At 31.5% G+C, this 12,514-nt stretch overlaps 1 pseudogene across 1 annotated transcript; it reads left to right on the top strand.

Moving 5' to 3' along the window:
• Nucleotides 1-5,535: 5,535 nt before the first annotated feature.
• On the top strand, nucleotides 5,536-6,903 carry LOC104600932 (uncharacterized; annotated as a pseudogene). The gene is made up of 2 exons (XR_016083631.1): nucleotides 5,536-6,363; nucleotides 6,425-6,903. The product of XR_016083631.1 is annotated as an uncharacterized LOC104600932 (transcript).
• Nucleotides 6,904-12,514: the final 5,611 nt, after the last annotated feature.

The raw sequence follows: 12,514 nt of genomic DNA, 5'->3' as shown, positions 1-12,514 counted from the left end.
TAATTAATTGACGAGTCCTTCCACACGCGCAAATCTCGCCTCTGGTTTTCAAATGACAATATTACCCTCAGATCCCTTCTTTTCTCATCCTCCCCTCCCGAGCCCCAAGGCTTCGGAATTCTACTAATTTCCAAACACCTCAAAAATAAACCGGGCGGACCCACGAAGGTAATATTCTGATTCTAGGCCTACAGAACCCTAGACCGGTCTGGCCCAATAGCTCACCATATCCGCACAATTTAGTAAGTAAACCGGATTGACCCACTATGCCATCAGTGTTGATAGCTTCAACCACCACGTGATACGTGAACCATATTGGAGGAGAGAAGAAAAAGCTTGATCGAGCCATGAGCTATGCGGTTGAACATTGACCCGAATTGGTCCGGTTCTCTAGTTACATTGAAATAATTTGAAACTAGTGAATGACCCCGTACTTAGTATGGAGAAGTTAGTTATATATATATATATATTATTTATTTATTTATTTATGAATAAATATTAATGATAATATATATGAATAAACATTAATAATTTTTATTATCATTTTTTATTATTGTTTATAAACTGCCATTTTTCAAGACACTCATACAGTCTATGGGTCCAAATAAATTGACCCTTACATGTCAAACCCCTAAAATTATACAGGTTACTAAATTCAACTTGAACCATTTATTACTTTAATTTAACCATTATTATTATTATTATTATTATTATTATTATTATTATTATTATTATTATTATTATTAGTTTATTTTAGTATTTAATTTAAATTTTTTGTTATATAGTAATAATATTAACTAAATTTGTAATTATTTAAATATTTACTTAAAATATTTTTTCCAATCGATTATAATTATTATATAATAGATTTGTTAATTCATATTTTGTATTTAAGAATAAACATTAATGATTTGGCTTAACAATTTTAATGACAGTTAATAAATATTGATTTTTATTTAAGGTTTAATTATTGTATTCGGTAATTATTATGGGGTATGCTTTGAATAAACATTAATGATAATTGATGATTGTTATTTCGTTTTTATTATTTACTTAATTAAGTACTTGATTATTATTATTATTATTATTATTATTATTATTATTATTATTCTATAAATAATTGGTTGTTATTATTATTTACTTAATTCAGTAATTTTCAGCAAGTAATTATTTGATTTAATTTAAATTATTTCATTTTTTAATTATTTATAATAGGCATTTAGGATAGTCTATTTATTTGATTTAAGAGACTTACCATGTTTTATCTAGACAATGACCCCATACTAAGTAAGGGGCAACTACGGTATCATTTAATTTAAAATTTATATTTAACAATAAAAAATCAATGTCATGTTGAGCAACCCACCCCCAAAAAAGTATCAATAACTTTGAAATCATTAATCTATTTATAAAATAGTAAAATTAGATGATGTTTACAACAATATCACCAATACTGCTTAATATTTAGGGACATATGAATGGATAAAAAGCATTTAAATGATATCTATTCAAAGAGGCAAAGAAGGAAGAAAACCATTCAAAGAACTGCTAAAAAAACAATCCATGCCAAACAACATTTGCAGATGCATCCATCCTTTGAAGTAAGAGATGAAAAATATATGACTACAATCAATCATTATGTATGGTTACAATCAACTGACAATTTAATCAAGATTCCAAAGCCTGTCCAACAGAGGAAACATGAAAGAAAGGAGAATAATGGGACCATCCTTAAGTATGGAAGTCACCTCCAAGTTAGGTGGCAACGCTTTTTTTGGTCGGTCATCGTTATAGATTTTATGTCTAAGCTCCCCAAAATGCACGTAGACTATCTAGAATTTATCTTTAGGAAAAAGGCAGGGAAACATGTATATAACATAATGGTATGCTTGAATTATGGGAATTGGGAGATAGAAATAGGAAATGTAGGTTGAAATTATAATTTTGGGCATATTGATGTGTCAAATTCAAGTCAATTAGAATAATCATAGATTTTTAGTTCATTCATTTAGTTGCAATTTGAATATTTTTTTATTCCATGTCTTTATTGAGTAATATAATTATGAATTTGAATGGTTTTTTTATTAATAATATACTAATAATTATGAAATCAGTAATAATATAAGTATATTATTATTACTATTATTTACTAATAATATATTCTTATTATGTGTATTGATTTTGAAATCAGTAATATTAAATTTTTATTATTATTATTATTACTATTATTATGAAATAATTAATTTGTTATAATTATGATTTTTAGTTTAACAATAATGGATAATTGAAAGTTTATAATTTAACTTTAACCAAATGAAATATTTATTGGAGAATAATAATAGTATTAATTATAATTACTTATAATAATAATAATGTAAATAAGTAACACTAATTATATATTTCTAAAATAATTAATATGAATTAATTTAAATATAAAATGATTTTATCCCGATTAATATTTATCATTGTTATAATTAATGAATTAATTATCAGTAAACAATTATAATCAGTAATTAAATTTGATCATAATTCATTATTATTAATAATAATTAATTATAAATAATAATAATAATAATAATATATAATTATATTAATTAATATAAGTATTAATTATAATTACTGATAGTTAATTATTTAATATAAATGTATGAATTATAATTTCAGATAATAATTCTAATATAACATTAACTGTTTATTTTCAAAATAATTAATATGAGTTAATATAAATATAAAATGATTATTTTTGAATTATAAATTATCATTATGAAAATCGTTATTAATTCATTCGGAATTAATAATGAGAAATATTATCATTAATTATTTAATATCAATAATTAAGTATTAGTAGTAATTATTATAAGAAATTGTTATCAGTAATTAATTATTATCAGTGAGTTATTATTATTAGTAATTAATAGCTGGAATTAATTAATTAAAAGTCATTAATTATTATTAGTACTCCTCTCTTTCAAAAAGCTGACTCATCATCATCATCGTTATCATCAATGACAATAACTTGATAAATACATAATTTGAAAAGAATAGATACATATCATTAATTTATTTATTTTTTATCTTTTGAAGAACTAAATAAGAGAAAAATAAAATGGTTAGCATTGCAAATGAAAAATTATTTGGATTTTTGCAAAAAAAAATTATTGAACATAAAAAACCAATCATTCAAAATTAAGGTCATTAATCAAAGAACATTTAAAATTATTCAGTAAATAATATTTTTAAGAAATTAAAATTATTAATTAATTATCTATCCAAATTAAAATGGGTACTTTCAGAAAATAATTTTAAGTAATTAGATTTTTCTATTTTTTTTAATAATAATCAGTATTATTAATAGATTAAATTATATTAATAATTATGAATTCAGTAATAATAATACATATATTATTATTAACTAATAATATATTCTTATTATGTGTGTATTGATTTTGAAATCAGTAATATTAAAGTATTATTATTATTACTGCTATTATTATTATTTAATTTTTATGTTTATTAAGTAATTAATTTGTTATAAATACGATTTTTAGTTAATTCATACAATAATATTTGCTTTTATAATTCTTTAAGTTTAACAATATTGAATAATAGAAAGTTTTATAATTTAACTTTCACTAAATGAAGTATTTATTGGAGAATAATAATATAATTAATTATAACTACTTTTAATAATAGTAATGTAAATAAGTAACACTAATTATATATTTATAAAATAATTAATATGATTTAATATTAATATAAAATGATTATATCCCAATTAATAATTAACATTCTGAAGTAATAACTATCTTGATTAGTATTAGTAATAATTAATTATAATTATTGATAATAATAATATAATTATATTAATGAATATAATATTATTAATTATAATTACTTATAATAATATAGTTAATTATTTCATATAAATGTATGGATTATACTTTTTGATAATAATTATAATATAAATAATTAAAATTAAATATTTATTTTCAAAATAATTAATATGAGTTAATATAAATATAAAATGATTATTTCTGAATTATTAATTACCATTATGAAAATATTTATTACTTATCATTAATTAATCATCATTTTGAATTAATAATGAGAAATATTGTGAGTAATAAATTATCAGTAATTAAGTATTAGCTGCAATTATTATAAGAAATAATTTTTTGTAATTAATTATTACCAGTGAGTAATTATTATTAGTAATTAATACCTAGAATTAGTTAATTATAAGTAGTTAATAGTAATTAATTAGTAATTAAAAATAATAATTATTATTAATTAATAGTTGTAATTAATTAATTAGAAGTAGTTAACAGTAATTATTATTAGTAATCAATAATGGAAATTAATTAATTAGTTTAGTAATTAACATTAATTATAACACAATTTCCTTTTTTTTTAGGAAATGATTGAAAGTGGGAGCTTCCCATTTGACACATATCTAATGGGCTCTGTTCTTAAACTACCACTAATCAGAATTTAACATCGGTCTTAAATCTTTAGAATGATATATATCTAAATGTAAATGAGCCACATGTATGACTAAATTTGAAACATAAAATCATTACTTTAATATATATATATATATATATATATATATATATATATATATATGACTGAGTTTGGAAAGAGTACAAATGCAAATCTATAATGTACAACCTTATATTTTGTATTATTTTGTATGTATTTAGGCTGTACATATCTGCAATTGTAGTCTTTCCAAACTGAACAGTTTTGCAAAAATTTAGAAATTATTAATTAAAATTTGACACGTGGCAAGTAAATCGGTCGAATAGGGCAAGTGGGCAACCCTTACCTTCACCTTCAGCAAGACATGCAAAGAGAAAGACATCTGGGCAGATGCCGGGTGAACATTATGGGATGGGTCTCTATTGTGGGTCCTACTTTCTAGCATTGGTCAAATCATCCAACGGCACACACCTCAATATCAGGATCAGCGGTTTGCAAAAAATATGGAGAGATTGCTTGATCCACCTTAGACTGGAATATCCTGGGGCTAATTAATAAGGCATGCTGGTTTCTATGATTCTATCAAATTACTCTATGTAGAATTTAAGTGGGATTGGGACGACCGACCTGAAAGCCATTGTTTGTCTACCCGGATATTGATTCTATGCGGGCCCTCTCCTGCCAGAATCACTTTGGACGTACGATAGGAATCTATTTTAAGAGCATTTTTGCCCCCAAAACCGTTGCCCGTACTCACACCACCCTCATCTGATGGATCTTGATTCCCTCCCGTTCGGACTCTAGATTCCTTTCGTTACATTCGAGAAAAGATCTTGTTGACCTGGGGCTCGCATTACCTTTTTATCCTACATTGCATCATCCGACGGACATAAACTTGAGACATGGATCCGTTTTTCGACAACTTATTAAGGGTAAGTCTGTCATTCTAGAGCACTTAATGGCATTTCCAGATATTTCGGCCAACAAGAGGGGTACTCAATTAATATCTACCCTATAAATAAACCGACTCCGCTTCCATCACATTCTCTCCCACTCTCTCTCCTCTCCCGTCTCTCAAAATCACAATCTCCGGTTTCTCTCTCGCTCTCGCCCCCTCTTTCCCCACTCCTTCTAAACCCCCCAACCTTACCATCTCTTTCCTCTCTACGCTGCCCCCCCCAGCGGCGCCACTCTTAAAAACCACTGCCTGTACTGTAAATCCGGCCAGGTCGTCGGATTCTGGCGAAGGGCCTGCCGATCCGATATCACCGTCACCTCTTTTCCCCTTTGTCTGTCTCTCTCTGTCTCGTTCTCGTTTCAAACGTCTTTCTAAATTTTCCCTATTTTTCTTTATCTTGGGTTCTTTTTTTCCTGGACGTTTTTAGCCCTAATTCTTAACGGTAATTACATGTCATCATACGCAATAACGCAAAACCGAGCGGTCTTTTTTTCGTCTCATTTAAGATTCTTGATTTAATTACTTTTCTTGGGGGTTTAAAATTCTGACAGGTTTGTTGCTGACGTGGCAAGCTTTCATGCTTTCGACTGAGAGATCCTCGATTACAATGTCGAACAACAACCACCCCCGTCGCGTTTTGACGCCATGGGTGTCGAGGAAGCGTAAAGAGAGGGAAGGATTTGACGCCCTTAAAGCGTCAACAACAACGACGACAACGACATCCGCAGCGCCCAAGGGCGAGCCGGCCTCGGCTAACAAGCTCCTAGCCGGATATCTGGCTCAGGAGTTTCTCACAAAGGGGACGCTGCTCGGTCAGAAGTGGGACCCGGCTCGGTTTGAGGCAGCGCCTATAATATCGACGGTTGCTATTGAATCGAGAAAACCGAATCACCATCACAGAGCAGCAGCCACCACCACCGCCGGTGAAGCTGTGGCGGAGCCGAAGCCGACAACGGCGACGAGGAAGGCAGCGAAGCATCCAAGCTACGACGACGTTGCGAGACTACTGAAGGCGGATGGGACCCATATAGCAGGGATTGTCAACCCTAAGCAGCTATCGGAGTGGCTACACATGTGAGGCAGCGGTGGCAACGTTACGGAGACACGTGGCACGGCTCCATTGGGCATATGTTTCCCACGTACGGTCCACAGCATCCCGTACTCTTCTTTTTTTTTGCGCAGAATGAGTTTCTCGATGGAGCGACTGGTTCCCGGTAAGTGACCAGAGAATGAACCACCACAACAAAGGAGAGAGAACAGGCACACAGCCACGCGCGCGCGCGCACACACACACACTCTCTCTTTCTCTGTCTATTTCTTCTTCTGTCTCTCTCTCTCTGGTTTTAGGCTTTCCTTTGGTATCTCAGATTTTCGGTTCTCTTGTAGTTTACATCCTGTAAAATTACGAGGAAAAGTAACTTGGAGCAGAGACCCACGAAATGAAAGTATGAACTGGATAGCCATTGTTGTAGGTTTTTTTTCATTTGAATGTTTGCATTTTGCATGGCCAGAATGTCTTCTAAGTCTATACTACTGTTTGCTCTCTATCTTTCTCTCAGTACGTGTCTCTCTGTACTGTGTGTGTTGATTGAAGGAGAAGGAATGAATGAGGTGATGAGAGGAGTTGCTCTGCAGAGAGGAAGTGAAGAAGTAGAAGATAATGAGTGAACCGCTGGAGGAGAACTGGAGAGGATTGTGATAAAGATGGAAATGGAGGATGTGGGATGCGACACGTGCATGGGCGTGCATGAATTTATGTGCTGTCTGCTGTGTTCATGTGAAAGCTGAGGATTGAATCTTCCTCGTAGTCCTCCATGGATTTCTCTTCCTGTTTTCTACTTCTGTTGTTCTCGTTCATTTATCTACCGAATTCCAGAATTTGATCCCGAGTGAGATAAATGGGTGGAGCTAGATAGGAAAATGGGCGGATAAGGACGCCTTGTTTGATTATTTCTTCCTCGCTCCGACCCACTTATCCTCTCCTTGTCAAAACGCTTAGAATACCAACTCATGCCATGGCTGTCAATAAAATGGCCTTTTATATATCACCCATACCATAATCCATCCAAAATAATAATAATAATAAAATAATAATAATAATAATAATAATAATAATAATAATAATAATAATAATAATAATAATAATAATAATAGAAATAATAATAATAATAATGCTTTTTTTTTTTGAAAAAAAAAAGTTTTTTTGTTTGTTTTATCTTGTTTGGAATTAGAAGAAAATACAAGGCTGTATTTGGTTTGAAAGAAAAGATAGGAAAAGGAAGGAAAACCAATACAAGGTTCTCTTCTTTTCCATACCTTTTCTTTGAAACCAAATACAGCCTAACTGGTATAGGTGAAATAATAATGGCTTGCTGAGAAAGTGCCACCGAGCTGTGGGGTTGGAGGCATAAGGAGCAGCCATGGGTACAACCGGATAGAAGATTCTCATCAACTTAGAGAGAGAGAGAGGAAAGCACACATGATAGGCGCATGGTAATGTCAGAAGAGTTTGTTTGGAGTAATTTTCAATTGCTAATTAGTTATGATAGCTTATATTTTGCCCATATTGGTTAATGTATTAGAGAGTGTTTGGTTCCGTTGGCGTGGCATTTATGGATAGTTCATTTATTTTTATTTTTTCATTTAAATATTTATTGATATTTTTCATTTTAAATGTTTCAAGTTTTTGTTGTTTGGTTGGGTTTTACTTTAAATGTTTTTTATTATTTATCTCAGATTAATACTCATTAAAGTGTCACATTAACATTTGGTTTCAAAAAACACTAGCCTTAGGGGGAAACTAAAGAATTCAATGGTTCCTCAAATGCCCCATGCACAAAAATCAAAGCATTTTAATTTTCTACCATTTATTTGATAAACAGTGAAACCAAACAATTATTTCATTTTGCTTCATCTGCAACAAACGCCAATGTCTATACGTTGCTGATGTTGCGGCGTTTTTTCAATAAACTCTCACGAAACCAAGAAATGCTGCTTGATTGGACATTATTTTGTTCTTTGGTTGGGCATTATTTTGCAGTTTCTTACTTTCCACCTCAAATTAAACACCCCATAAAATATATCACATAAATATTTTATCTCAAGAAATGTTGGGGTGAGAAATAAGAATTTAAGGTTTCTACAAATGCCTTATGCACATAAGTCCAAATGTTTATATTTTCTAGTATTTATTTGATAAACATTGAAACCAAACAATGGTTTCATGTACAATAAAGGTCAATGCCTAACACAAAAATTGCTAATCACACGACTCAAAGGAGTCGATACTTTTAGATTTTTTTTTTTTTCAAGTTTGAAGAATTAAAATAAGACATGACATCTTTAGCAAGGGTATTAACCTTCTTTATCCAAAAAAAAAAGAGGTATTAACATTCAAAAGTGGACACATGTCCCAACTCCTAATATTTCGTGCAATGGTACACACTGATATTTTGAACCTTGCTTTAAGCCCAAATCCATTCTAAAGGGGTGCCGAAAATGTCAGCATATATCTTTGAGCTAACCAGCATGCATAGGGTGACAGAGGAGAGGAGACCATCATCATCATCATCATCTATTTCTATTTTCTAAGTTTATTAAATTTCAATTTGAAAAAGAATATATATATATATATAAATATATAAATCGATTTTTAATTTTAAAAATAATTTGGGTTCATTCAAAAACTTGTATTTTTTTTCGGAAAAGACAGAAACTTGTAGAATCGTAGTTTAAGAGGGCATTCTACAACATGAATGTTTTAGTTTTCATTTGTTTTGGAATTGAGACATTAGCAAAAAAACATTACATGTTTTTGGAATTTTGGAACCAACAAAATATTGGTTTTTAAAACAAAAACAAATGTTTTTAGCATAAAAGTCATATGATTTGTGAAACATGATGTTGAATAATCAAATGAAAACATGTTTTTTAAACCAGATTCAAGAACATATTTTTGGTTTCAATATTGAAAACAGAAAATACACGTACAATTGGGAACATATTTTTTGTATTTTTATTTTAAGAAACAATCTATTTTCAAACAAGATGGTTTTGATTTATTTTAGAATTGACAATAAGAAAAATAATTCACGTTGTAGAATGCTTTCTAAATTGCTTTGAATGTTTTTTTTAATTAAATTTCAGGTAAATTCTTGGTGATTCTAATGTTAGATAAGCCTGATTATTTTATTAATTTAAAGTAATTCCTGTGTGGATTTATGAGTTGATTACGACCCTATTCATTAAGCCTTCTGCAAAGAAACACGGGCTATTCTTCCTTTCTATCAAAGAATATATATTTCAGAACAATTCTAACCTCTTTTCATTTCCACATTTTTGGTGGACATTTCCACTCTTTTGAGTTTAAAATTTCAACAACCTTATCCAAATATTAAGTACGCGGATTGTTGCATTAATTGAAAGTAATGTTTTTAAAACCGGATTAGACCGGATGGTCGAACTTGAAAAACCGGTCAGGTGACCGGCTCCATTTCACTCCAGAACCATCTTTTGGCCAAAAATTATTGATTTGATCAATGAAGTGTTGATTCAGGTGATCGAACCGTTTAAACTGTTGGCCTAGACAATGGTTTTTGGACATTTTTATTTTTTGTCAGAATGAATCATCCGTTCAATTTGAATGATTGAACCATTTGACCCAGAAACCAGACCCTTAAAGGTTTGTTGTCCGATTGAATTTTAAAAACATTGAATGAAAGCCATTAATCTAACGACGAACACTTTAGCCTTTAGGGGGGAAATATTATTATTTTATTTTAAACAAATACACCCTACAATATTCATTGTGTGCGGTGTTAAGGCAGTTACCATAACAAGCTTACCGTGGCGTTAGCATTTCTCTTAATTTCGGTACGCTGTACAGACTTCATCTAGACCCCTCATCTCCATGAAAGTGAATGTGTGATAAATATAAAGAAAACTATTTAATCCAGGCATTCCCATTCCATTACAATTCAGAGAGAGAGACCCAGAATGTGAAGGGTCTAGGAAGCTGCTACTCATAGAATGATAGAAATCAATTTGATTTTCATTTTGAGTTTCTGTTTTATCTGATCCAACAACAAAGCAACCCAAACCCAGATTGGGGAAGTGGGCTATGTGGGTGAAGCAGATAAGTTCTGAAATTGATGGACCCGGAATCAATGTATAGTAGCTACGAGTTGTACTTGAAGAGATTACATAGATGGTAACCCACAAACGCCCCACATATACATCTCAGTGTTCATTGGGAACATCCCTGAAGTTGCCGGTGGGAGATGTTTCTAATACACGATTGGGATATGCTGTGGGGCACCATTGTGGGACGCAGATGTGGTCTCTTCAATACAATTCCTAGCTTCGGTACATTCTGGCTGGGTGTGTCAATTTCAGAACTTATCTGATTCACCCATGGTTTTTAAAACCGACCCGGTGACTGAAGTGGTCAGGGGTCTGATTACCGGTTCAAACTGGGCGATCGTTCGACGAATAGTCAGCCGTTCTAACAAAAAAAATAAAAATAATTAAAAAAAATTAAAAAATTTGAAAAACGGTCAAAACCGTTTGAACGATTAACTGGCCGATTCAACGGTTTACTAACTAAAATCAATGATTTTAGGAAAAAAATAAAATTGATCAGGTGACCAATTTCCGGTTTTTTCAGTCCGGTCTGATTTTGAAAACCATGAATTCACGTGGCCCACTTCTCCAATTTGGGTTTGGGTTGGTTGGTTGTTGGATCAGATAAAACAGAGCCTCAAAATGAAAATCAAATTGAAATCCATTTCATTCGTACGTACTGGAGATCTGCCAGGCTGCCACATTCATTTAAATTCATTTCATTTTCACTTTGAGACTGTGTTTGATCTGATGACCCAACAACCAAACAACCATCCAAAACCCAGTTCTTGAAACCCTGATTGGAGAAGTGGGCCATGTGTGGGTGAACCAGATAGGGTCTGAGATTATTGCGCCAATCTTATTTCAGTAGTTGTAAAGGGACCATGGAGATCATGTCTCCAAACATCTAAACCAGAGTTTCTATCTACTAATATTTTTCATATTATTATATTAATAAAGTATCTTCAGCAGATTCCAAAGGTTGGGACAAATGAGGTGAATGTGGTCCTACTTCCCTTCGTTTGTTTGCTTCTTTAGTCACTTCGACACAACACACAAGGAAGAATTTTTTTTGTATAACAACAAGTTGACGAAAGCACATGGCAACTGAGCAAGGTATCCTCATTTGCTACGAGCAATGACAGAGAGAAGAATTCTAGCTCCATCATTTCTTCTTATTTTATTCAGGAAATTTGCTGAGGCTGGATTTTTAGTCCACCTTTCAGAAGATGCCACGCTCAACAGGTTCCTTGAAACCATCTTTCTACGATTCTACTTTATTTTGAGATCAGAATTGCATTATTCTAAGGAAAAAGTATGGATACACATTTTGAGATCAGAATTCTGAATTTCAGCCCCCTTATAAACCACATCCTGCCCGTAAATTTGGCATCAATTCACGGTCAGGATGCATTTCTCCTGTACTTTAGGGCTATAAAATTTTGATTCTCCCTTATTCTAACACGAAAGAGAACAAATTACTTGAGTTATGTGAACTGATTGGAAAACAAATTCTGTACCACTTTGACTTGACTAGACTAGGATTCAAACACAAAACCAAAATCAAAAAGAGCCAAATCACACCACCACCATCATCAGATCCACAATCATGAGCCAAATCACCATAAAAGTGAAAGAAAGAAGTTGTGGAAAGTGAGAAACCACTTTGGCACAGGCTAACCCAATTTAAGGGTCATTTACATAGACACCCCCAATACTTTCATGTATTTACTAAAGTTTAACTACAGTTAGTGTATCACTAAGACATCGCTTCAGATTAGGAATGGCAATGGGGTAGGGATCATACTCCGATCTTGACCTTGACATTTAAGTAAGTCCCCATTCCCAACACCAGTCCCTAAACTTTTGAAGGATAAGTTATATAAATAAAGACCTCCCAATATTATGGGATCAGTGACAATTATCCCCCTAAACTTTCATTTGCAACAAATA

Source organism: Nelumbo nucifera, chromosome 3 (genome assembly GCF_055504915.1).
Source record: "Nelumbo nucifera cultivar China Antique chromosome 3, China Antique-T2T, whole genome shotgun sequence".
Lineage (NCBI taxonomy): Eukaryota > Viridiplantae > Streptophyta > Magnoliopsida > Proteales > Nelumbonaceae > Nelumbo > Nelumbo nucifera.
Note: the sequence above shows the minus strand (reverse complement) of the source record. Positions and strands in the feature narration are given on the sequence as shown.